Consider the following 27976-nt stretch of genomic DNA (forward strand, 5'->3'; position numbering starts at 1 on the left):
CTTATTCTAAACCAAGATCTAGGTCTGTGGACTATTTGCCGACTGATCATGGCTTTTCCAATCTCAGCCAAAACAAGGTCATCCCCTCCGTACAAAGGAACTTCAGTGATTTGAAATCACTTAGTATATTCCTAAGGTAAATTCTTTTAAATTCCTCCACTGCATCTCATTATAAGCCACTATATCTTAAGTCTTTTCCTTGCTGATTAACGTGCTAGAGATTCTTAAGTTTGTCAGAGTCTCCTGTACCTTTACCAAAGGAGTACTCAAATACAAGGAGACTACTATTTCAGTATATCAAGAAAATATATTTGAATAATGTAGTGTGAGGTTGCAATGCTTTATAGTTATATCGACACACTCTTCAATTATGTAAATATTTATTTATTTATTTATTTATTTATTTATTTATTTGACAGAGAGAAATCACAAGTAGATGGAGAGGCAGGCAGAGAGAGAGAGGGAAGCAGGCTCTCTGCTGAGCAGGGAGCCCGATGCGGGACTCGATCCCAGGACTCTGAGATCATGACCTGAGCCGAAGGCAGCGGCTTAACCCACTGAGCCACCCAGGCGCCCATAATTTCTATTTTTTTAACCTCTGTTTTTTTTTTAACCCCCAAGTAACCTCTTTGATCCCAGAACTGAAAATTTTAATGCAATAAATGCAAAGATTAAAAAATTGCAATTGTTGACAATGAATTTTTCATATTATTATTCTCTCTATCTCTCTCTCAAAAGTCTGGGTAGCAAATGTGAAAACAGTTTATTTACAGAGGGTTAGACCACACAAACATGTATGATTGTGTTCCTGACATCTTTTTCAGGATCAGTGTTAGTTACCAGTTACAGGGTAGCTCTAAGCTGACATGAAGAGTGGGCTTCAAGTTTTCAGTTCACCAAAATGAGGATTTTCTTTTGATTTCTTTCTTTTCTTTCTTTCTTTCTTTTTCCTTTTTCTTTCTTTCTTTCTTTCTTTCTTTCTTTCTTTCTTTCTTTCTTTCTTTCTTTCTTTCTTTCTTTCTTCTTTCTTCTTTTTTTTCTTAAATCTGGGCTTATTAAAATGGCTAAGTCAAGACTACACAGCTAACTAGCCATAAGACCACCAGAGCTATCCATCCAGCCATGATTTTGGTATGCATTGAAACCATTGGGTGATAATTGCTTGCTCCCATTTAAGACAATGAATAAACCCTGTGGCTGGCCATGATATTGAGCTAAGTGTTGGTAATAGCATTTATATCCTGATCAATTGAGATGGTGAAATTTGGCCAGATATGAGGAGACTAAACAGGAAGAATTGTACAGGGCACATTAATGAGCTTTGCACCTCCATGATTCCTCAAGTCTGGTAGTTTGTCATACCTTCTGAGTCTCCATCACCACATCTATCTTGCCCCCTGCCCCCAACCTTAAACACACAGAAATTTTTCCTGTTCTCTTTTGAGGCAAGGTGCTGTGAAGCAAAAAGAGTTATATAGAGAATTGATAGCTACTTGTGACCTGTTATAGGTGATTACTGGAAGCAAATTCATTTGCTTTACCTCTAAACCCTTAATATTCTTGTGGTATCAACTATTGGGGTACATAATTCACCTTGAATTTGCCTTTGTCAGAAGCTTGCCAACCTTTTCAGATAATGAACCCTTATTTCTAAATCTTGTTACAGTATGAATTATTTGTAATTAAGGGAAAGGAGGTGGGTAAGCAGAAGATAAATTATTTTAGTATTTCTTTATGAGTTTTTGTTTTGTTGCTAATATTTAATACTTCCTTCATATTTTTCCTCAGCTTTGTTTTTTTTTTTTTAGGTATATGTTGTTTTTCATCTTTCTCAGGGACTCTTTTTCCTAAGGTTTAATCATTTTTATAGTTTTTAATATTGACTAAGAAGCAGCACATAAACACAATCGTTCTTGTACTTAACATTTGATAAAAATGCAACTTTAGATGATGTACGATTATGCTACCAACTCAAATATTATTTCCCTGGAAAAACTAATATTTCAGGGGCAATAGAAGAGATCAGTGAGAATATGAAATATTAGCTAATGTGCCAGTATCGATAGTCATAGAATCTCCAGACTATAGGAGATACTGCTGATAGTGGCTAAAATGTATGTGACCTATAACCACAATTGCTTTTGGTACTCTCTTTACTACACTTAGTGGTCCTTCAGCTCTTCTGAAAGTTTTAGGTTAGGGGAGTTTCATGATTCTTAACGAAGTTTATTTTCTCTGGGTAGCTCTGTATGTTGGAATGTTTTTAGTGCGATTTCTTTTTATTTCTTTGCAACTTCTTTTATTACTCTTAACATACCACTTGGTGTCACACAGGGGGAAAATTTAATTCTTCTTCCCATGATTACATATAATTTTACCACTGAGTCTTCGTATAGCCTAACCTAAAAGTTTTCTTTTATTTCTACTTTAACCTTCAATACAATATCTGTATTACTATTATATAACAAATAAAACAATATAGTTTAGGTTTAAGAGGACATATTCTGGACCTAATTCCCTGGGAGTTTCATTGTTTACAAGCTATATGAATTTGGGGAAAATATTTAACCTATCTGCTTCAATGTTCTCTCTTGCAAAATGAGAATAGGATAATTCAAATATTTTCCTCATTGAATTAGCAGGAGAATTAAACGACTGTACCCAGTAACAGCTAAGATATTTTATTTTAAAATGCACATAAAATATTTTGAAAAATGGACTCATGCTGAGTCATATATAGTGTCTCCAACATTTTTTTTTTAACTTTTTATTTTTTATAAACATATATTTTTATCCCCAGGGGTACAACATTTTTAAAAAACCGCGATCATTAGACCGTGATCTCTGACACCAGAAGACTTAACTAAAAAACCAATAATAAATATGTAGTTTCAAATTCTTTTATAAATATTTGGGAACTAAGTGATACATTTCTAACTAACCCAGGAGTGAAGTCAGTTACAATTATATTAAAGGCTTAATCATAATTAAAACCAGCAAGTGCTGGGAATGAAAGGAAATACCAATACACTCTAACTGTAGAAAGGCATTATGGGCATAAACACACACACAAAAATACTTGCTTTAAATACATATATTTAAAGAGAAGAAAAATTTAAAATCATTTGTCCCAACATCCACTAAAAGAGGCCAGTAAAATAACAACAGATTAATTTGAGAGAAAAGGGAAAAATAGTAATAAATGGCATAAATTAATAAACAGAAAATAAGGGGCACCTGGGTGGCTCAGTGGTTTGGGCTGCTGCCTTTGGCTCAGGTCATGATCTCAGGGTCCTGGGATCAAGCCCCGCATCGGGCTCTCTGCTCCGCAGGAAGCCTGCTTCCCTCTCTCTCTCTCTGCCTGCCTCTCTGCCTACTTGTGATCTCTGTCTGTCAAATAAATAAATAAAATCTTTAAAAAAAAAAACAAACAGAAAAAAATAGAATCCCAAACCAAGGTTTTATTTTTTTTGAAAAGATTAGTAAAATGATCCCTGTCAAAACTGAGAAAGGTAGTGGCTGTGTAGGCAGCAGTAATTTTAGTGATTGGGCATGCAACATAAACTGAGTAAATAAAGTAAGAATTTGGGGCGGAGTGAAGGATGTATCTTCTGACCTACCCATTTTTCTTGAAAATCACATCAGTATACATTGCTTTATATCTTATGCCCAAACAGAAGAGCTAAGAGGATGGTGGCTATTATTTTTTTACTCCCATTGGTAACGTCAGATAACTACTTAACAACAATCATAGGCATTTACGATATATGGATTTCTTTCTCTTTATCTTCAATTACTTCATCAATGGCTTACAATATTCTTACTAACTGACTTTAAGCACTTGATAAACATGTTGATGTTTCTCATGAAATCATCCTGGACTCAATTCTTCTTTCCTTTCTCTTTTCCTCTCCTCTTCCTTTTTCAGTTGCTTCCTCTCCAACCCCACCAACTTCTTTTCTTCCCCATTCTTTCTCCTCTTGCTTCTCCTGCAAATATCTATGGAGCATGTGACATTTGACAAGGACTTTGGGAACTTAAAACTGAATGGAAGGAAGTCCCATCCTCAAGAACCTTATAGACTGATCTCGATAGTCAAGAAGAAACAGCAAGAAGGATGAAGAAAACATAGAATACTTCTTATTTTATTATTAATATTTTAATTATTTTTATTGTGTTATGTTAGTCACCATACAGTACATCATTTGTTTTTGATGTAGTGTTCCATGATTCATTGTGTGCATATAACACCCAGGGCTCCATGCAATCCATGTCCTCCTTAATACCCACCACCAGGCCTACCCATCCCCCCATGTCCCTCCCTTCTAAAACTCTCTGTGTGTTTCCCTGGAATCTTTTTTTTTTTTTTCTTTTTTTAATTATTTTACTAACATATAATCTACTATTTGTCCCAGGGGTACAGGTCTGTAAATCATCAGGCTTACACGTTTCTTTTTTTTTTTTTCTTTTCTTTTTTTTTTTTTAAAGATTTTATTTATTTATTTGACAGAGATCACAAGTAGGCAGAGAGGCAGGCAGAGAGAGAGGAAGGGAAGCAGACTCCCTGCTGAGCAGAGAGCCCGATGCGGGGCTCGATCCCAGGACCCTGAGATCATGACCCGAGCCGAAGGCAGAGGCTTAAACCACTGAGCCACCCAGGCGCCCCAAGGCTTACACGTTTTATTGAATACTTTTTACAGCCTGTCTTTCTATATATGTCATCACAGGTAATCATCACAATGACCCTAGGAGATCTGTACTAAATTCACTTCCAGTTTATAAGTAAAAATAACTATAGCGAAAAAAGATAAAGAACTTACCAAGATTACACTAAATATGGGTACTGTAAGGAGGATTAAGCACAGATAATCTATAGATATTGTTATTCTATGAACACCTCCAAATTTGCAGAGTAAGTGGATTCAGAATAATGGGTAATCAATAGAGTAATGGATGATCTTGTCATTTCCACTGAATTCCATCCAATTCTATCATAACTCTCTCATAGCCACAGTGTAAGAACACCTAACAACTTACATTGAAAATGCGCTACCATCATAATTTTTTTTTAAAGATTTTATTTATTTATTTGACAGAGAGAGAGAGATCACAAGTAGGCAGAGAGGCAGGCAGAGAGAGAGAGGAGGAAGCAGGCTCCCCGCCGAGCAGAGAGCCCGATGTGGGACTCGATCCCAGGATCCTGAGATCACAACCTGAGCCGAAGGCAGAGGCTTTAACCCTCTGAGCCATCCAGGTGCCCCGCGCTACCATCATAATTATACATTCTGAAAGAGTGCTGATATATCTGTAAAAGTTCAAGTGAAATGAGGTCACTATGTCAAGGGGTTTTAAAGGTGAGCCAAGAGGCCAGTAAAGAGGCAGAACTTAATTCACATCTTCATCCAGAGAAATCATCATCTTTTAAACTGAGCCAAACCACAAATATTCCAAAGATTGAGCCCAAACGCTTGCAACTTGCTATAGTAAGAGACTTTACTTAGTGATAACCTTAGTAACCATGTATATTTAGCCAAGATTAGTTTTCTGCCATGAACACTGATAGAATTTTACATATATATATATATATATATATATATATATATATACACATATATACATATATAACACATACAAACATTCTCTTGTCTATAAAACCCCTTGGGGGCGCCTGGGTGACTCAGTGGGTTAAAACGTCTGCCTTAGGGTCATCAGGTCATGATTCCAGAGTCCTGGGATCAATCCCCACATCGGGCTCTCTGCTCAGCCGGGAGCCTGCTTCCCTTCCTCTCTCTCTGCCTACCTCTCTGACTACTTGTGATCTCTGTCTGTCAAATAAATGAATGAAAATCTTATTTTTTTAAAATAATTTAGAAACCCCTTGTTTGTTTGGTTTTTTTCCTCCCTCTGGGAGTGGATGGCACAGTTTTGTGTTGCTGTCAAATGCATGTTCCCCAAATTACAATTCTGAGACTCCAAATAAATGTTTGTGTATTTCTTGTAGCTTGGTTTCCTTTTTGACTGACTTATGTTCAGAAGACTAAGGTTTAAGTCACAGTTTTTCCACTTACTAATTTTGAAGATTTATCATTTCTCTTTTGATCTCAGTTTTCTCATACCAAGAAAGAGAATTTGATTTTTCCAGAAACCTGTGAATTTTTTTTTCTAGTTTTTTCATCTTTAAAATTATTTGACATTGGGGTGCCTGGGTGGCTGAGTGGGTTAAAGCCCCTACCTTCAGTTCAAGGATCAAGCCCCATGTCGGGCTCTCTGCTCAGTGGGAATCCTGCTTCCCCATCTCTCTCTGCCTGCCTCTCTGCCTACTTGTGATCTCTGTCAAGTAAATAAATAAAATCTTTCAAAAATTATTTGACATGTGTGTAAAATATTTATATATTTATGAAAATTTGGAACAATATGTTATAACTTTGTAAATACATATTGTAGAATGTCTTACTATTTATCTTATTTCTTTCTTTGGGACATAAAGATCAAAATAAGGCAAGGAAAGTTTCATGGTAAGTGGGAAACTTACAGAAATTAAATGTGAGAATCTCACAGCAAAATTGAGAGAGTGTCTAAAGTGATGCTGAAATAAGTAATAACCACAGAAATGCAAGTAAATGACAGGCATAGTAGCACTGATTTTGAAATAGCTTTGGGAATATAAAACCAAAAATCCCTAGATAACAGTATGATTAGGTGGTTTCCAATATATTAGTGGATTTTATTTAAAGGTTTTTGGTTAATAATTGTGTCAGTTAGCTTGTGTGTGTATGTTTTTTGTCTGTTTTTGTTTGTTGGATTGGTTGGTTTGTTTTATAGATAGTGCACATGAGCAGATGATTGGGCAGAAGGAGAGGGAAAGAGAGAATCAGGCATAGAGCCTGATGTGGGGCTTGATCTCATGACCTTGACATCATGATTTGATCCAAAATCAAAAGTTGTATGCCCAACCAACCACCAACCCAGCCACCCAGGCACTCCTTTCCTGTGTATGTTAACAAACCAAAGCAAACAAAAACTGAATGGGTTAAAACTATATACATATATGTAATTTATTCTATGGGTTGATAATTTAGGCTGGGCTCAGTTGGAATGTTCTACTGATTTGGGTCAGACTTAGCTGATTTCAGCGGCACTCACTCAGGCATTAATTTAGTCTGCAGCCTTTATGCTTACCAGAATTTCTCATCTGTTACTGGTCTACCTTGGATTTACTTAATTGCCATCAGTGACAGAGATTGAGGAGTTCAGCTCCTGGCTAAAAATCTGTGTGTGATTTTTCAGGTGCCACCATAGGCCACCTCAAAGGTTTTTCCTGTCAGGCCTCAAGGGGAGAACCTTCTTTTTTCACACTGGACTTCATGAACAGCCAATGTATTGCCCCCGAAGGGGGGTGCAGTCAAGGACACAGACCCACCACGCTCTTATGCTGATCAGTGTTCCTAGTCCAGGAGCTTCTATTAGAGGCCTCTTTCACAGAGATTATGCACAGAGGTCTCTGCATCTTATACCAGAGGATTGGAAGTGGTTACTCTAAGGTTATCTTTTCCATTTTGACTTGGTACTTAACACTTTTCTAGAATTCACTCGTCAATATTTTCCCTTCCTCTTGCCCCTAGTCCCAGAAAAACTGGAGGAACATTTTGTTTGGGGTCACAAGGAGTGAAATGATCCCAAACATTTCTACTGCCTACCTGACTCTCTCCCCTTACACCTTCCCTTCTGGGAAATGAGAAGTGTCCATATTTTGTCCAGTTTAGCCTCTTCCTTATACTACTGCCGGGAGTGATTGCAAGCTTGACTCTTATTATCATTTTAGCTTATTGTCTTCATCAGCGAGTCCTGTACTTGACAGCTCAGTTCAGTTTCTCCCTAGCTCAGCTGAATTCTAGGCAGTGATACCAAGAGGAAGAATGGAAATAAAAGCCTATTGAGACCCAGGTTTGGAACTCACCCACAATGTTGATTTTGCTGTCCAGGCAAGTCACAAGGAAATAATAAATTTAAGGAGAGGAGACACAAGATTTAAGAAGGAGAGAAAGAGACTCCCCTTAATGAAGGAACTTCCATAAATTGTGGACCTTTTTATATCTTCTATGTCTCTCTGAGGATTATGGTTTTGTGGCGCAATTCAGAGGTCTGTTTTCTGCCCTGCCCTCTCTGATATTTCTTGTTGATCATGGCTTGTACATGTGTGTGCTTATGGTTGTCTTGTGTTTGTGCCTATGTGTGTGTGTGTGCATGTAGAGGGATGAGACATTGGAAAGAACTGATTATGGAATATTTATCCTCAGAGAGCACTGGCTACTTTCCATTTAAAAAGTGTTATGACTTTTATTTTTAAAGATTTTATTTATTTATTTGACAGACAGAGATCACAAGTAGGCAGAAAGGCAGGCAGAGAGAGAGAGGCGGAAGCAGGCTCCCCGCTGAGCAGGGACCCCGCTCGATCCCAGGACCCTGAGATCATGACCTGAGCCGAAGGCAATGGCTTAACCCACTGAGCCACCCAGGTGCCCCGCCTTTTTTTTTTTTAAAGTGTTATGACTTTGATGTTCATATCAAGCAATACCTTTACCAAGGTAACACTTGATTGTAGGATACAATATAGTATTTTTGTGCAGTTTTAAGAAAACTTTTATATGTTAATTTAAAAATAAGAAAATAATTAAAAAAGAGTACTTTTAATCTCCCAGGAGCATACATATATTTACTTAACTCCAACCAAACTAAACTTTTGGGTTTCACCTTCACTAGATGTGTAAATGTAAACACACTGTATCTCAGTATCTTCATTAGTAAAGTATAGTAAAGTGAATATAGTAAGAGTAACACTCTTTTAAGACTTTTGTGAGTTCTTAATTTGACAAATCATGCAAAATAAAAAAAAAAAAAATAAACAACCTAGCACTTTGGATAGTCCTCACAAAAAATGCTTAGTAAACATAACCTACTTATCACTATTGTCATCATGATCATCATTTTAATCATCATTAAAATTTAATTAGAAGTTTATCTAATGCAATAAGGCCAAGTACAAACTTTAGAATCCACCACTCTATTTTTTTAAATTTAATTTTATTTTTTCAGTGTTCCAAAATTCATTGTTTATGCACCACAGCCAGTGTTCCATGCAATACGTGCCCTCCTTAATACCCACCACCAGGTTCACCCAACCACCACTCCCCTCCCCTACAAAACCCTCACTTTGTTTCTGAGTCCACAGTCTCTCATGGTTGTCTCCCCTTCTGATTTACTTCAACTCACTTCTCCTCTCCCTTCTCCCAAGTCATAGTTCAGTCAATAAATATCTGGTAACTACAGATAGGTAGTTAATTAAGTTATTTGTATCTCACTTTTCTCATCTACAACATGGGAATAATAATATCAAATTATATTTTTGTTTAAGTATTAAATTAAGATGATAGACATAAAATTCTAGAATAATACTAGAAACAGAACAAATACTCCAAATGTAAACTACTATTTACATTTATAATAATCAAATTTGGTTTTTATCAATATTATACCAGAAGTGGTGACTTCTTGAAACAACTATGAGACTGGATTCATAAGTTATGATTTTTGTCTGTGTTTGTGTTTTTTTTGTGAGAAGGCATCTAAATATTTCTGTAATTTATAGATTTATTTGCTGACTTACACATTATATACAAAATATATAAAAAATACAAGTCCCCCATACAATATATAGGGGTCTTGCAAAGAAATAAAATCATCACAACAATTATATACTTTCATAAATTAGAGCATTTTAATCAGTTACTTTTCTGTTAAAACTTTGGTAATTTGAGCCACCTGGGTGGCTCAGTCAGTTACCCCTCTGCCTTCAGCTTAGATCATGATCTCAGGGTCCTGGGATCAAGCCGGGAATAGGCTCCCTGCTTAGCAAGGAGTCTGCTTCTCCCTCCCTCTACTCCTCCCCACAGCTCATGTGCATGCTCTCTCTCTCTCTCAAATAAATAAATAAAAATAAAATAAAAATTTGATACTTGAGCTTAATTCTTTTATTCAATATTTGTTGGTTTAAAATGAGTGTGAGACACAGAGCTATGGCAAGAACTATAATTTCCCTATTTCTCACTGAGTTTATATTCCAACAAAATAATCAAATATTAAAACCATTTTAAAGTATGTATTTTGGTAGTTAGATCTAATTTTCCAGGGAAGTTGATTAGTTAAAAAAAAGAAAAAGTCCAAGAATACAATTCAGGCTAAAACTGTGAAAGCCATCTAGAATATCTTTAGACTTTTTCATCCTAATTATCCCCTTGAGCCAATCACTTACAAAGCTATTCCACAATATACTTTCCAATTCTGTCTTCACAACATTCATCTTTTATTGAGTGTCCTTCCCTAGTCTTCAGTAAAGAATCTTATTGTAATTGTTTACATGTCTCCTTCTCTCTGGGTCATATTTTCTATGGGAGCAGTGGCCCATGGAATTAGTTTCATGGAATTACCAATTGTGCATGGACTTCAAGAAAATAAATGGTTTCACTAAATGAAATTACAGAAATATGATTCATCCATGACTTAGGGCTCAAAATGTAATGATAATTTCTCCTGTTGAAAGACTAAGTTCTACGTGGGAAATAAAACTTGGGGCACTTTCACAAAATGAAGTCACATTCTCTGCTTCTAAAAAAAAAGAAAATATCATTGGTTATTCATTGAGTTATTAGCTCAATATTTGCATGTAGGATGATTACCTGATCTATACTCTTCACTTCTTTTCATAAATAAAGTGTGTTGCTGTATTGGCAAATTTTATTTCTCTAGTCCAAGGGACAGACATTTAATATGGAGAAAGCATCCATGGATGTTTGAAGAGCCAGCATGTTATTTCAAATACTTTCAGAATAGAAAAAAAAGAAAAGAAAAAGAAAAAAAGAATATTTCTTTAAGGTAACATTATTTTCTCTAAACCTTGGTGTGGAAATAGCTTGACCCACATTATTAAAAGGGTTTATTGATTTTTCCCAGAGAAGCTGCCTGACTAAAAATTTCATTCACAGTTTAAAGCACAGGAGTTTATTTCACTTGCAACATGATGCCTGCGAGAGTTTTAAAGACTCTTCCCAAAGGTTGCAGCAGAAAGCATGAAACCAAAACAAATATCCCAAGATTTTCTAAATGTTATCCATCATTCCCACTATTCGTTATGAGCTCTACTCTGACTCTTTCTCTCAACTTTATTTTTCAACCACCCTGAAAATGACAAGAATAAATATTATATTATAATAGTAATAATAAAATAAAACAAAAATTATACTCTGCTGTTTTCATGAGGTAGAGTATGTTTAGTTTTCTGGTTGTATCACTTTTGATATTTTTAATGGCATTTTTTTTTAATTTTACAAAATACACAACCAAACCATACAGGCCATATTAATAGTTTATCATTTGTCATCTACTTAATGATTGCATTGCTTGAATCAGAAAAAAAAGTAAAATAAATTAATAGAAGTACTAAAGGATTACACATTTCACTCAACACATATAAACTGCTTATAACTACTTTATCAAGATGACAAAATACAGTTCATATCAAGTGTTCTGAATGGAATGAACTGAACCACTCTTAAGTCTATAAATGCCTCTATTTCCTTTTCCTTTAGAATTTATTATTATTTTTACTTAGCCCTAATCCTAGTACTTCTAAATTTGAACAACCATAAAACCAATCATGTAACCTATATCAGTTTTTTTTTTTTTTTGCAAATGACATATCAGATAAAGGACTAGTGTCCAGAATCTATAAAGAACTTAGCAAACTCAACACCCAAAGAACAAATAATCCAATCAAGAAATGGGCAGAGGACATGAACAGACCTATATCAGTTCTTGAATCTTCTTTGCAATATTTCTGCCAACAGACTGATGATAAACTACATTCCAAGTGAGTATATTTTCTCTTTTGTTTATCTGAATCAAAATGTATATCATAGAGTCAAAACCTAAGTCTCCTTAAATTTTTTCTGGTAGCTGAGTTCATTTGTCTCTATTTTGTTTTATTTATTCATTAAATATACAACTGCTAATTACTAAGATCTGGGATCCTATTGGTGAGAAAGACAGACTAGGTTCCTGTTCCCCTGGAGATGTGAGTCTAGTGAAAAGGGATTTTTCAAATAAATCACAAAAGCATGAGAAATTATGATTGTGATAAATGCTATGAAGAAATAATTTAGATGTGAGGAGTTTTAGGAGTTGAAGAGAAGTTGACATAGTGAATGAGAAAAGTCATTGCAAAGAAACAGCATTTATGAAGTTCCTTGTGTGAGAGGTGACAGTAAATAGATTTGAGAGATGTTTGTAAGATAAAAGTAAGCCTGTGTAGGGTTCATGAGGAGGAATCAAAGGTAACTTCAAGTTTCTATTTGGTGGAACAGAATGGAAGTACTGGTAACATTGCATGAATAGTAAATACTGAATAATTGTAAAGAACAATAATACAGATAAAATTAGAAGTCAATGCAATATGAAATTTAAAAAGCACATGGGGAACATGGGTGACCCAGTGAGTTAAGCATGCAACTCTTGGTTTCCTCTCAGATCATGATCTCAGGGATGGTATCCCATTTCTGGCTCTGCCCTCAGTGTAGAGTCAGCTTGGAATTCTTCCTTCTCCCTCCACCCCTCCTCATAGGTGCTCATGCATATGTGTGTCTTTTTTCTCCTCAAAAGTAAATAAATAAATCTACAAACAAACAAATAAAAAGTACAGGAAGGATTAACCAAGGCAAAGTTGATTTTTTTTTTTTTCCAGCTGGACCAAAAACAATGGACAAACCTCTGGAAACACTGACCAAGGGGGAAATAAAAATTCACAAATCAGTTGCATTTGACTGAGAAGGAAATCATAGCTACAGTTTAGTAGACATCATAAGGATAATAGGAGAATGCTATCAATAACATATGGCAGTAAATATTATAAATTACATAAAATAAAAATAGTTAAAAAGAAAATCAAACTTGCTAGCATTTAATCTGACTTACGATAATAATATTGCTATTTGTATCCAACATATTGAAGTCATATTTTAACATATTTCTGCAAGGGAAACAAGACCTGGCTGTAAGGAATATTTCTGCCAGATTTTCAAGATAGGTATCAATTTGATCTTTTTTCAGAAAAAGAATGAACACTCTGCTTCTCATTTTATGAAGTTAATATATAACCTCTATTACCAATACTGGACAAAAAAAGTGTGAGAAATCACAATTATATGCCTCTTTGATTAATGAATATAGATGCATACACCCTACGTAAATCCAATAAAACTTGAAATAATACAGATTAGAAAACAAGGCAATTGGTAAGTTCCATCCTACAGTGTAAACTCCCTTCCTTTGTGAACAAAAGAAGATTAAATTTGAGGTGTCTGGATGGCTCACTTAGGTGTCTAACTTCAGCTCAAGTCATGATCTCAGCGTCCTGGGATTGAACCCCACTTTGAGCCTGTGTGAAGCCCTATATAGGACTCTGCACACAGTGGAAAGTTTGTTTCTCCCTCTTCCTCTGCCCTTCTCTTCCCACATGCTCCCTCTCCTTCTCTCACCCAAATAAATAAATAAAATCTGAAAAAAAATTAATGAAAGTTAAAACTGTATCTTAGCAAAGAAGAAGAAAATGCAAAGGAAAATGGCTTATTGAACAAATAGCACACAATCCTACTTTGAGGATTTTCTATGGGGTAAAAATCATTTCCAGGAATATAGGGATCAGGCCTTTCTGTTCATAGAGTTTTCCCAAGTCAAGACTTTGAATTAGGCCAATAATAGCTTTAACAAGCCAGGCCATTTTGGAAATGTTAGGTATTATCCTGGAAATTCAAGAGTTTGTCATTTTTCAATGTCAGAAATTACATACATGCACACACATACACACACACTTAAACCTGAGAATAAAACAACTATCATGAGGTACCAGTGGATTTGGGACTGCATTGAAATGATGCAGGAAGATCCCTTTGTGATCCTATGATCATATATTTTCTTAATTTCATTATATTAGCAAGTTGAATTTTGCTATGTAGTTTTAAAAATTCAAAATTCAACCATGCTGGGATTCTCTTATATATGCGAAGATGTATAAATATTGTATTTTTAAATATCATTAAGTCCTTTATGAGATTGAAGGGGGAAATATGATCATATCAATAGATACAAAAAATGTTTTCATAGAGTTTAGTAAGTATTCATAATTAGGAGAAACAAACAGTATTAGTGATCTAGGAACTCTGGAATGTAAGTTGTATGAAGACAGAGAATTTGCCTTTATTGATGGATTTCAGGCACCTAGAACAGTTTCTCACACATAGAAGACAATCAATAAGTCAACCTTTATTGAACACATAAAATAAACTTTTAAATTTGATGAATAGTACCTATACAACTTAAAATATTATTTGACAACAACTTAAGTAGTTTAACACTAAAAGCGTTTCTTTAAAACAGAATAATTTCCTTTGTCTCCACTTATATTTGGTTTTGCACTGAAGGCTTTACATGTTCCAATAAAAAAAAATTAATTAAATACATAGGAAATTGAAAGAGGAAAATAAAACTGTCATTACTTGTCATCAGTTATTTTCTACAGGGAAACACAAATAGATATGTGACCAATTTATTACACATAACTGAGAATATTAGAAGGCTCACTGGATATGACTTAAAAAGCCAATTTTATTTCTTAATTTGAGCAGCAAATATATGAACAACTGGTTAGATGATATAACTTACAATAGGAATAAAGCTATATTTTATTTGACAACACATTTAGCATGTACAAATATTATTCATGATGAATAATGAAAACTGTAATAAACGGCATTAGAGAAGACCTCAGAAAATGGAGAGATATCCCATGTTCAGAAGGCCTCATGTTATATAGTGTCACTTCCCCCAGCTAATCATAGAATACTCTAAGTGATCAATAAAATATCTCCAATAAATATCCCCAAATGTATATTTGTGACATTTAATAAAGTGCCATACACTTTATTTTTTAAAAAGGATACAACTAAGATAGCTTGAAAGAAGACCAAGAAAGCAGAGATACACTACCAAATTATCAGGTTGACTCTTAAGTAACATAGCATGGGGTTGGCATAAGGATAGAATAATTGACAGAGGGAAGGGAAATAGGTCTACACATATGTAGAAATCCAATAGATGATAGGTGATACGTGTATCATCAGGAAAAGAACAACTATTTAACGAAGAGAGTTTTAACCAATAGTTATTCAGAGGGGAAGGGAATGGAATTAAAGCCTGTTATTAGATATTGTAAATAGATTTTTCATATGTTGTTGGAGAGTTTCTGAGTTTCCTGTTGTGTTCCATTGGTCTATATATTCGCTGCTCTTATACGCTTTCCTTTCCTTTTCTTTTATTTGTTTGTTTCTTTCTTTTGTTCTTACACTCTTATTTGGAATGTTTTTATGCTTTGATATCATGTCTAAACCCTTATTCAAATTCCTTGGCTTCTTTTCCTCATTTTGATACTCTGGTCAGTCTGCAATAGTGAAAAAAAATAAAATAAAATAACTTTCAAGACGGTGTGTTTCTCTAGCATAGCACTAAATTCTTAATTTTCAATTCTTCAATTTTCAATTCTTGTGCAGCATGCAAGAAGTAACATAACAAAAGAGTAATAAGCTGAAATTCATTAATTCAGGGGTTCTGAGAGTCTATGAACCCCATGAAATTGGGTGAACATTCTTTAACATGACTGCATTTTTTTCAGGGAGACACAATATATTTTTATACATTTGACCTATTTACTTGGATGTTATTTTGCTCATTCTGCATTAGAATATTTTAAGGCAGACACCCTTTTTTCTGGGTCTTCAACTGCTGTCACATTACTTTTTTTAAAGAAAATTCACCATTTTTAGGGGTGCCTGGGTGGCTCAGTGGTTTGGGCTGCTGCCTTTGGCTCGGGTCATGATCTCAGGGTCCTGGGATCGAGCCCCGCATCGGGCTCCCTGCTCCGCAGGAAGCCTGCTTCCCTCTCTCTCTCTCTCTGCCTGCCTCTCTGCCTACTTGTGATCTCCGTCTTTCAAATAAATAAATAAAATCTTTAAAAAAAAATTCACCATTTTTATTCACTCTCATGTAAAACAGCTCCTCAGAAGGTTTATTGTCCCTGCTTCCAAATATAAAGATGGAAATGGTGACCTCAATGAGAGGGTGAACATGTGTTTGCCTAGGTTCGTTTGTGTCTTTAACCTTTGGCTTCTTGGCTGTATATTCAATCTTAATTCCTCGTGAGATTATTTGCATTTGCCTTACTAAGTGATTCCTGTTAAAATCAGTAATATACATCATTAAAAAGGGAAATACATATGTTAATAGCTCTTCAGTTACCTAATGATTTTTAAACAGGAAATAAGACCAATAAAGCAAATAATGAATATTCTCCAGTGATGCCTTTATTGCAGTTTATAAAGTTATAGCTCTGACTCCATGTTCCACAAGAAAAAAAGATTTCAACAAAATCATCATAAAATAACTATTTTTGTGGCATGCTCATGGAAGCATAGAATTTTTGTAGAGATTCATAGATCTTTCAAATCGTATGGAATGAGAGTATATACTATAAACAGCTGACATTAATTAATAAAAGTTTGTGAACTTTGAAAAATTCACAATTTCATAAATTTCTAAGATCAGTAGGTCTTTCTACAGTCAGTGTATTTCCATAATGTGTCTAAGAGGCAAACAGAGTTTTTTTTTTTTTTTCCTCTGTTAACCATTTAAAAATAAACATGATAAACTTTTGAATGTTGTTTTCACAAAATATTAGATGTTTGTGTCCAGGTCGCTTTAGATGGATGTCAGCTATAGAGTCCATAAAATTATCCGAGAGTTGGCAAGTAATTTCATATGATGTGACATTCCCATTATATTTGAGAGTTAAACAGCTCAATCAATTGGCAACCCTGAAGACAGTAACCCCTATAAAGACCAATTAGTGAGCTATCTGCCAAATTATACATCTTGATGAAAAAGGAAATCCTTGATGATATTTTTTCAGACCTTATATCTTAAAATAGGACCCAAACTATGCCATCTTTTTGGTATGGCGACTTAACACAAAGCAAATCTATACATGGGAAAATGTTCAAGGTCTATCCAAAAGATTGTGAAACACCAGATGCTGAGGCAATCTTGGATACTTACAACATAGATTGCTTTACCAAAGTAGAAAGATAAGTCTTTTATTTGGAATTGTGTAATAGAGCATAAGCCATTATTGCTCATCTCACCTTTTAAGTTTGTAACAAGTAAAATACATCTTATTATTTTTTTTTCCTAGGTTTTGAAGGTGCACAGATGTGAAAAAATCTAAAGCTCTGGGCTCTGGTACAACTTTCACTTGAATTAAAGACCACCAAGGGCAGTCTTTACAGGAGTGAGATGTGGAAAAATTCTATGAGTAAACAGAAGTATATCAATGACTCTGTCATACACTCATAAATTAAGAAGCTATTCAAACAGAAATTATTTCAGAATCATTCATTATGGTTGTTCATTTTAAAGGGGAAGAAAATTTTACCCTCTTTCCTCTCTGTATCCTCTTCTCCCCTTTAGATAATTACATTCAAATATGTTGCATTGAGACCTCCAGGACCACACACTCTGCTTTATCCTTTCACATACTTTGTGACATTTCACCCATGATAGGGAATTATTTCCTGAGCTTGCTGGCCCACACTGCAGATTTGGTCTTGCCAGTCATCATAATCTAATAAACTAATTTTTTGTAGCCAATTATATATAGATGGTAGATAGATGTTAGATAGATAGATAGATAGATAGATAGATGGATGTAGTTATATACAGTTCTGTTTCTCTGAACAACCATGACTAATAGAAACTTTCTTAATTGTGGCGCAAAATAAAATGTTCTTACATTTGCCATTATCTGGCAACATTTGAACTAGTCAGTAATCTTGAATTAGACAATTAAAACTTTACCATCATTCTGTCTTTGACAATGCCATCTCAGAAAATTTATTCCAACTATTATGCTGGATTTTCACTGTTCAATTTATAAACATTATGCATTTATCTGAATATTATTTTTTTCTCTACAGTAGCCCCCCTACCACCTCTACTGATCCAGAAGAGATACGTTCCAAGGCTCCCAGTAGATATCTAAGATCATAGATATTACTGAACCCTACATATACTATATTTTCTCTATATATACAGAACTATGACGAAGATTAATTTATAATTAGGTACAGGAAGAAATTAATAATAGCTAATAATAAAATAGAATAATAACTATATTTTAATAAAAGTTATGTGAATGTAGTCTCTCTCTCTCTCAAAATGTCTTAATGTACTATACCACCCTTCTTGAGGTGATGTGAGATGATAAAATGCCCATGTGATGGGCTGAAGTGAGGTGATGGATGCAGGCACTGTGGCATAGCAATAGGGCTACTATGGACCTTCTGATGATACTTCAGAAGGAAGATCATTTACTTCCAGACCACAGTTGATCATGGGTAACTGAAATCACAGAAAATGAAGCTGCAGATCAGGGAGACTGCTAAAATATGTGGGAATTAATTGTTAATGTCAGGTAATTCACAGACATTGGTAAAACAATAACAGTAATGGATTGAAAGTATGGAAGTTTTCACAGTTAACATAAAATGAAGCCAGTTTATTGTGATTGTCCTTCACATTTTAATCTCTCAGTTTTTTCATCTATCAATAACATTTTATGTTCTTATAGGAGATTAGACCCACTGTTAGGCACTGGTCATATTTAAAGAATTTTTGTAAGACTCAATGTACAGAAAAGAGCTAAGGGAAGCTGTTGTTTGACATATAGGTGCTTAAAAAGAAGAAATATAATTTGATTTCAAGTAGATATTGGAACAGTATGGGGCTTGCCAATAATGAAGTAAAATCATGTCATTCTACACTTAAGTTGTTGAAAGTCTTATCTTCTCTTCTGCAGATTTTTAACAACCCATTTATTGTCATACACAATTTTGTCTGCCTAAAAAGGTCAGTAACATTCTGAGAATGGTCATACTTTGAAAATACCAACCATACTCAGTCTAACTTCCAACAAATACTTCCTGGACAAAAATGGAGTCAGAAACTTAAGAAATATTTATTGAATATAACAATGGAAGTTACAGTTTTGAACTTATAAGGCCATACATTAAGACATGTTGCTCCTCCCCTGCTCACTCCTTAACTCACAGTATGATAAATATATGTCACCATAAATTCTGTAAGTGAAATACTAGACTCATAAATAATAGGTTACAGAGAAAATTAAAATATATATGTATATGTTAGTATGGTAAAATAAAAATACTAGAAGTGGATATTAACAAGAAGAAAACATAGGTAAATATACAATCTCATGATATGGAAATAATTATTAACCAGAGGAAGTTAAAATAAGAGAAAGAAAAAATGAGAAAATTTGAGTATGCATACGTTACAAGTTATATATATCTTGAAATTATAAATAGTTTAACAGTCAAATGGTAAACTAGAAAATAATATGATATCTATGTAACTTAGAAAATTAATACCTCAATAATTAAGAAAAATAACCAACAAACAAATTACCACTTGGAGCAGCTCCACCCATGAAAATAATATCAACAACTCTAAATGGTTAATAAATGCATTAAAATATTCAACATAACTTATAATTAGAGAAATGCAAATGGGTACTCTAATGTGCTGCTTATGGGAATACAAATGTATGGAAACTTTCTAGAGGGCAACTTGGCAACATTTATCCTAATCATTAAAATACCCATACTCTTTGACCCAATTATTCCATTTTAGGAATACATCCTAAGGAAATAATCAGAGAAGTGAGCAATGAATTATGCATAAGAATGTTTATTGCAGCATTATTTATGGTAGCAAAATTCGGAGACTAGGCCCACTGTCTAATATTAGAGGAATAATTTAGTAAATAACTACAAAGTATGAAAACCCAGTAGTACAACACAATATTATTCATTCCTCACAAGTTTTTACATACTAAAAATGGTATAAAATTCATGAAAATAAAATATGTAATAGAAACTATTAAATACATATCTTAACTTTCTATGTATATATATACATAGACATATATGCACACATATTTTTGGAAAAATACACTAAAATTTAATATTTTAATGAACATGTGCTGTGATTATGGATGATGCCTTTCTCTTTGTTCATTTATACATTTTATACAGATTATGAATTAAAATTATATTAATTCTATTAGGAAAAACAATACATGTTAAAAAATGTCTCTTTGCTTTCACTTTCTGAATATGTTAAGCAAAAATAATTATCATCCTAAGACTAGTGAAAAACAAGTATTATATTAGTACAGTACAAAGTGGAATGAACTATTTTTTATTGTTATTGTATTGAATAAAGTACAAATCACAAACTGATTACTCACTTATGGATAATTACAGAAGCTAATGATTTTAGAAACATAGATGAAATTGCCAGTACAATTGTAATAAGATCAGCGAACTGAGTTTGGAAATTTATCTCATCATGTAATAATAAGATGGTCATGATTTTAATAACATACCTATATATATATAAAGTGACATTTATATCCTATATTGAGTTATACATTTAAAAATTACAGTGTTTAAGTTTCCAAAAAAATCATCAGTATCTATTTTATATATTTATATTATATATTGTATAATTGAAAAAAGATATATAGAAAGTTTGAATTCTCTAATAGTGATACATTAACACCATATATTTTTAAGTTAATTAAAAATTAATAACTTGAGAATTTAAACACATATTTTGAAATAATTATTGCTTCAAAGGTAAAATTTTTAGTAAAATAATTAAAATATAAGATTTAAAAATTTAGTATGACAAAGAGAACACTCTTACTCATATCAGTGCCAGTCAGAAAGCACATCTTTGAAAAAAAAAAGACTTATGGGTCAATTAATTGTATTTTTTTAATTTTTTAACTTTTAAAAAATTTTTATTTATTTGACAGACAGAGATCACAAGTAGACAGAGAGGCAGGCAAACAGAGAGGAAGGGAAGTAGGCTCCCTGCTGAGCAGAAAGCCAGATGGTGGTTTGATCCCAGGACCCTGGGACCATGACCTGAGCCAAAGGCAGAGAGTTTTAACCCACTGAGCTACCGAGGCACCCCAATTAATTCTATTTTTTTAATTGAACTTTTTCTCAGAATAAGGGACTTCAACATATACATATGCAATGTTCAGTATGTATTGGACTTTTTTTTTATAGTCAACAAGTAAGAAGGACTATAGTACTATAAACGAAGAGGTAGAGACTTGAAAGGTGTAGTGATAACTGGAACAAGACACATGCGCAGAGATTAGTGCAAAAGGCTCTAAGGTGAGAATGGATTGGTGTGTTTTAGGAAACACATAGAGGCAAATATGAGTAAAGCCTCATGAAGAAGGGAAACAATGGAAAGATAGTTCAGAAAACTATCAAGCAGCTAGATAACTTGGGATCTTATATTTGAGAGCTTTGGCTTTTGTCTGAGATGGAAAACTATAGAAGTTATTTAGTTACTAGGCATAATTAAATTTCAGAAGACTGACTCTGTTGGGTGGACTACATAGATTGCATAATGATCATCTATGTTTAGGCTATTATAATTTGAGCAAATATGCTTGCTGGGACCAAGGTGTTACTTGTAGAAGAGCTGAAAATAGAGCGGTCTATTTCAAAGGTAAACTCAATGGGCTTAACTGATGGTCCCAGTAGTCAAATTGACTCCCAAAAAAGGATAGGTTATCTCAGTTGTGGATCGTATAAAGTGTAAACTTACAATGATAAAGTGTATGACTTATCATGATGAGTACTAAGTAATGTATAGAATTGTTGAATCGCTATATTATACACCTGAAACTAAACTAACATGGTCTGTTAATACTGGAAATTTAAAGAATAGTAAATTGTATGAGGATAAAATGATAAAGTATATCTGGATTTGCCTGGAGCTATGGTATATTAAGATAGAAAGGACTGTGGGTGAAATAGATTCAAAATGAAACAAATATTTTGTTATCTCTAATCTTAAGAGGTGGGCTCTAAGTCTTCTTCCTTTGAGTTTGGGCAAATCTCTGTGACTGGACTGAATGTTAAAGTGTGATGGAAGTGGTGTTTGGAAATTCTCAGCCGAGATAATAATATAACTCCCACTTGAGACTTTTGGGACACTTATCTTGGAGTTGCCAGTCATCATGTAAGATGTCCAACTACATAGACACCTCTTGAATGTAAGGAAGTCATATAGAGAGAACATATGGAAAGAGAGAAACCAAAAAGCCCATAAATGGCAACTACTCCAATTAGGTGCCACAAATATATGAAAGAAGAAGCCATCAAATGCCTCCTTCTCAAACACTATCTTTCTGAAACCACATGAAAGTTTTTAAGTGAAAATATCCAGCTGAGATTAGTCAACTAACAAAGTCATGGGGGAAAAATATAAATAAATAAATGTTATTTTAAGACTTTAAGTGTTGGCACAACTTGTTAGAGCAGTGGGAGAAACAGGGTTAGAAGAAAATTTAAAAATTTACTTTTCACATGTTAAATACCAGATAGTCACTAATCATCTGAGTAAAAATGTTTAGTAGACTGACAACCTTGGAATTCACAGATATTTAGATTTTATCACTAGCCCATGAAGGCATTTATGTTTAAGGCCCATAGGGCAACTGTTGAATTATTATGACAGTAAATATGCTCTCTTGTTCTTATTTGATGTGAGAGTTTCTACTTTTTCATTGTTAGGAATGACGTCTGCTATGAATTTCTGATAGGTAAGCTGTATTTATGAGGTTTCTTCCTCTCCTCATTGACTAAGGTTTTTTTTTTTTTTTTACATTGTGAATGAATGTTAATATTTATTAATACTTTTTTCTGTATCTAGTGATAGGATCATATAGTTTTATTCACATGCTGAGTTATCTGTTGTCTATGAAGTATCACTAGTGTGCCATTCTATGATCTCTTCTGCTTCACAAAGGAGAAACTAGAAAATATTAAGTTCCAGTATCTTCTTCATCTAGCTTTCACTAAGTTAAAAGCTGATGATGATTTCATAGGACATCTGGATGCCACAAGAGGAGAGACCATTATTCTGAGTAGGTATTTGTGGACAGACACATGCTAGTATGGTGAACAACTTTCAGATAAGATTCTTGAGTGTTACTTAATGCATCCTAAGTTAAATAAAAGAGCTTCTTAACAGTTCTTTAGATTTGCTGTAGTAGATCATCAGTAACTTGGTGAAAATCGCCTGATCCAATAGTATTGCCTGCGATTTGGGGTGGAGCATTCTCTGACCTTAAGTGCATAAGTCCTTCCAAAACTGTAAAAGCTTCCAATTTCCAATATTAGAACATTTTTAATTTGGAAAGGAGAAAGTCTTCTGTCTTCTATACAGAGTGCTAACTGATACACTGATGGACTTTTTTACAGCTAAACCATGTTTACATGGCTGAGATAAATCCTACTTTGTAACTGTAATAGAATCTTCACCAATTATTTCATTATCATTCTCCCCCTTTTGGACACCTGGATTAATTGCACTTCTGGGTGCTCTGATTATGTGGGGCCATAGAACTCATTCTAGTCAACACATTTGAGCAGATGGGAAGTGTCACTTGCAGGCCAAGCATTAAATTGCTGGCACAAGACCTCAGCTTGTTTTTCCTTCTGTTCCTACCATTAACAATGGTGGTGACTTTTCTCTCCATCTGAGATGTGAAATAAGGATACAGAGCACAGCCTGTAGCAGATTTACCATGGATATAAGATGACATCATAAATCAATAAACATATGTTGTTTTGCTAGCCATAACCATTGATGATAGGTTATTACTTCAGCACAATCAAGGCCATTCTGACTGGTACAGTAATTGATACCAGAATCAGGTTACTGATCTCGTGCAAATACTAAAATATTTGGTATCAGTTTAAGGAACAGGAGGGACACAGGAATGAAACTGTTATCAGAACCTGGAAAGATGTTGATGAAAATTCTATATTGGTGAAATATTTGGTAAAACTGTCACCTTAATGAACTTACATTTTGAGGGAAGATGTTCCAGAACAGAATGTTGAAAGTATTTGACATTCATTGTAGGCTGTATGTGGGAAGTATTATTAGAAAGTGAGCCCAGAAAAGAATTAGTTGTTTTGAAGCAAGCAACAAAAAAGTATAGTTCATGAATTTAAGAATCTTTTGGGTTGGAAAGACAAATGTTTCTTTATCCGAAACAATAAAGATAAAATGAAATAGGTCTTTCACATCAAAAGCAAATTCTAGTTGGTCTTTGAGCAAAGATTAAGTACAGAGTAGTGATTTTACAACCATTAGCAAAACCCTTTAATGAGCTTGATATCTATTAGATACTCCTGGTTAGACAAAACAGCTCAGAAAAGGCAGAGTAAGAATGCAACTGCTCTCCAACATAAGTGGTCCTAGTTACTTATGATTTGGTTAAGAGAAAACAGAAGCCTGAAGGTAATGAAACATAGAAAAATATCAAGTCTAAGAATCTCTGGAAAATAACTGTAGATATGGATGTCTGCACATCAAGTTGACAGGAATCAATGGGAACTGATAGAATCAAATATACAGAAACCAACTATACTACTAAAGAAACCAAAACTAAAAGCATAAAATTTTATGAGAGTTGAGGGTTTAAAACAGCATGCTGCATACAACTGAGAATTACCCTAGGTCTCCCAAATGTGGCCTTTATCAGATATTCTCTAAGTACAATAATGCATATAGACAACTTCCCAGATATGAAGCAATAGGTTCAGGAGATCAATGGAATGGGTGCTTCTCTCAGAGAGGAGAATTGAGATGTAATCAAGCCTGCTTGTCTTTCTCCGTCTGCCTACTGCTCTGCCTGCTTGTGTTCTCTCTTTCTCTCTCTCTCCCCATCTCTGTCAACAAAACAAAACAAAAAAAACAAAAACAAAGCACACACACACACACACAAAACCATGAAGTCTGTTTTCAGGGCTTTCTTCCACTAACTACTGGCTAAGTCAGCTTGGGCAAATGCTTTCATTTCATGATCATTGACAAGTAACCTATACTATATATAGTTATTGTATGAAATTAAAATAAACTACTAAATACCATGGATATGCCAAGCAACTGGCTACATTCTCTGCTACCAAGCTGTTAATGATCTCGTAGAGAAGACAAGCGATAGACACATATATACTATGATGGAGTGTGATAGTGCTACTGAAGTACCCGCTAAAGAACTAATCCAGTCTTCAACAGGAAACAGAAGCTGTCTAAAGAGAAGGGCACTAACCTGAGATGCAGCGAATGAGTACAAGTAATGCGAGCGAGGATATGGGTGTGTGTGTGTGTGTGTGTGTGTGTGTGTGTGTGTGTGTGTGTGTGTTGTAGGAGAGAAAAAGAACAAGTGAAAGAGGGACCTATGTGAAGAGTTAATTCAAAAGAGAAAACAAAATAGGAATGCTTTGCAAGTAGAAATGTGACATTAAGGAATGCCTGGGTGGATCAGTAATTTAAGAGTCACACTCAATTTCAGCTCAGGTCATGATCTCAGAATCGTGAGACTGAGTTCCACATTGGGCTCCATGATCAGCACAGAGTCTGCTTGTGACTCTTTTTCTCTCTCTCCTTCTGTCCCTCCATTACTAGCACTCTCTCTCTCACTATCAAAAATTAAAAAAAAAAAAAAAGAAAGAAATGTGACTTTAACATTTCTGTGGATATTATTAAAATTATTGGTATCAACAACAGAGACAACAAGAGTTAGAAATTAGTGGCAAGATCGAGGAGGATTTGTACGTCTTCTATTCCCAAAAGGCCACATTCCTTTTTCCCTCTTGGATAATAATAGATGGATAGCATCCCAAAATACAGTCCTTCTTCATAATTTGTTCTTGTTTAATCCACAACTCAGTTTCTATGTCTACCAAATTGTCACAATATGTCACCCAATCAAAAAAAGATGAGTTTTAGGGCGACTAGGTGGTTCAGTGGATTAAGCCTCTGCCTTCAGCTCAGGTCATGATCTCAGGGTCCTGGGATCGAGCCCCGCATCGGGCTCTCTGCTCAGAAGGGAGCCTGCTTCCTCCTCTCTCTCTCTCTCTCTGCTTGCCTCTCTACCTACTTGTGATCTCTCTGTCAAATAAATAAATAAAATCTTTAAAAAAAAAAAGATGAGTTTTTTTAGTTGTTCAAGTTGGAATGAGTAACTCTTGGAAAACAAAACAAATGACTTGCAAAGAGTTCCACCGACAATTGAAGCATGTTGTGTTTGTGTGTTCACAGACAACTGTTTGCGTGCACGTGTGTTTATATTTCTCTCTTATCCTAAGAGAGATTCTATAACTTGGAAATTATGTAGTTGAACATATGCTTTACATTCTAATTCCCTGGAAGTTTCTCATTGGAGAAATTCAAATCTACAGACACATACATTGCACCAAACATTAAACTGTCATGTAATTTCTTATTTCTGTCATCACAGATGCTACTGTAAAACCAGAGACATCAATGGCAAAAGATGTCATACTTTTTATAAATTTTAGAGTAGCATTCATTTTGTGCTTATGGTGCTTTAAATATAAAGCATATAAGAAATTATCTTGTGCAATAACACATAATGAAATAAGAAAATGTCACATGTGGAGCATTTTATTATCATTGGTACTATAATATAGATTAATATGTGTCACATTAAAATTTAAAATTCCAGAAATAAAGTATGTCAAGTGGAATATTGTTTTAATAAACTACTGATTAAAAATGCTCTTCAAAATGACACATTTTAAAAGCAAAACTACTTTGAGAAACTTAAATTATACATCTGCAGCCTGTACAGAGTATATCTGAGTTTTTAAAAAGTTCCTAACCCTGAACTTTAATTTGCTTCATTTCACCTTTGTTTTTATCCATAGGATATTAAAACCAATTGCAGAACCATTCTCTACCTCTCTCCACCACTTTTCTACTCTTTCTAAGCAAATCAAACCCTTATGTATCATAACTTCTAAATGCAGAGGGTAGAATCACTAAAATGTGGAGGTAGTCAGCGTGAGTTTTAGGCACTTAGAATGTTTTGAACAGGGTATTACTGAACCATTATGAGCAGGTACACCTGTTCTATTTTTGGCTCTTGTATAAAATCCCTCATGCTCCTCCTCAGTATCCTGTCTGACATTTCAGTCACTGTGATTAGAACCTCAATGCTTCTAGACGTCTCAAAATGTGTTTCTTATAGCACCTCCATCAAAATCACTTGAGATGCTTGTTTTTTTTTTTTTTTTTTTTTAGAGATGCTTTTTAAAAATTCAAATTACAAGGACCCATCCTAGCTTTACTGAGTCAAAATCTCTGGTGATTGGATAAAAGAATCTGCTATTTAATAAGTTCCCTAGATGATTATTATGCATGCAAAAGTTTGGGGGAAATGCTGTTCTGGAGGTATGCAGTCATATTCCATTCTGCTTCATCTCTTCCTTCCTCTCAGCCCACCCTTTGAATACATGTCCCAGGAAATGATCTACTGTGTGTGCAAGTGTTATTTAATTAGTAAGAAAATTTTAATTTTGAAGAATCTACATGCTGGTGAATTTATAAGGAGGTAGGCGTGGTATAGAACAGTGTTTCATTTTTAATTTTAGTTATTTTAATTAAAGGCTTTGAAATGTTTAAATGAAAATAAGAGATATTTAGAGGCCGATGATATATAGTGACTGAAATATAAACAAACAAACAAACAAATAAATAAATAAAATGGAATTAATAGACAAAACCTTTTCGAGATCTCTGTGCTCGTTTTGCTAAGTTTGCCCTAGGACAGTAATTTTCCCCAGGCTGCTCAGGCAGTACTCATCAGAGTTATTTAGCTTCTAGTATG

General features: G+C 34.3%; 1 long non-coding RNA gene across 1 annotated transcript in view; it reads left to right on the plus strand.

The window, feature by feature from the left end:
• The window catches only part of LOC309863504, a 111479-nt gene that overhangs the window by 68923 nt on the left and 14580 nt on the right, over nt 1-27976 (plus strand). The window lies entirely within an intron of this gene.

The sequence above is a fragment of the Mustela nivalis genome (assembly GCF_964662115.1).
Source record: "Mustela nivalis genome assembly, chromosome: 4".
NCBI classification, from domain to species: domain Eukaryota; kingdom Metazoa; phylum Chordata; class Mammalia; order Carnivora; family Mustelidae; genus Mustela; species Mustela nivalis.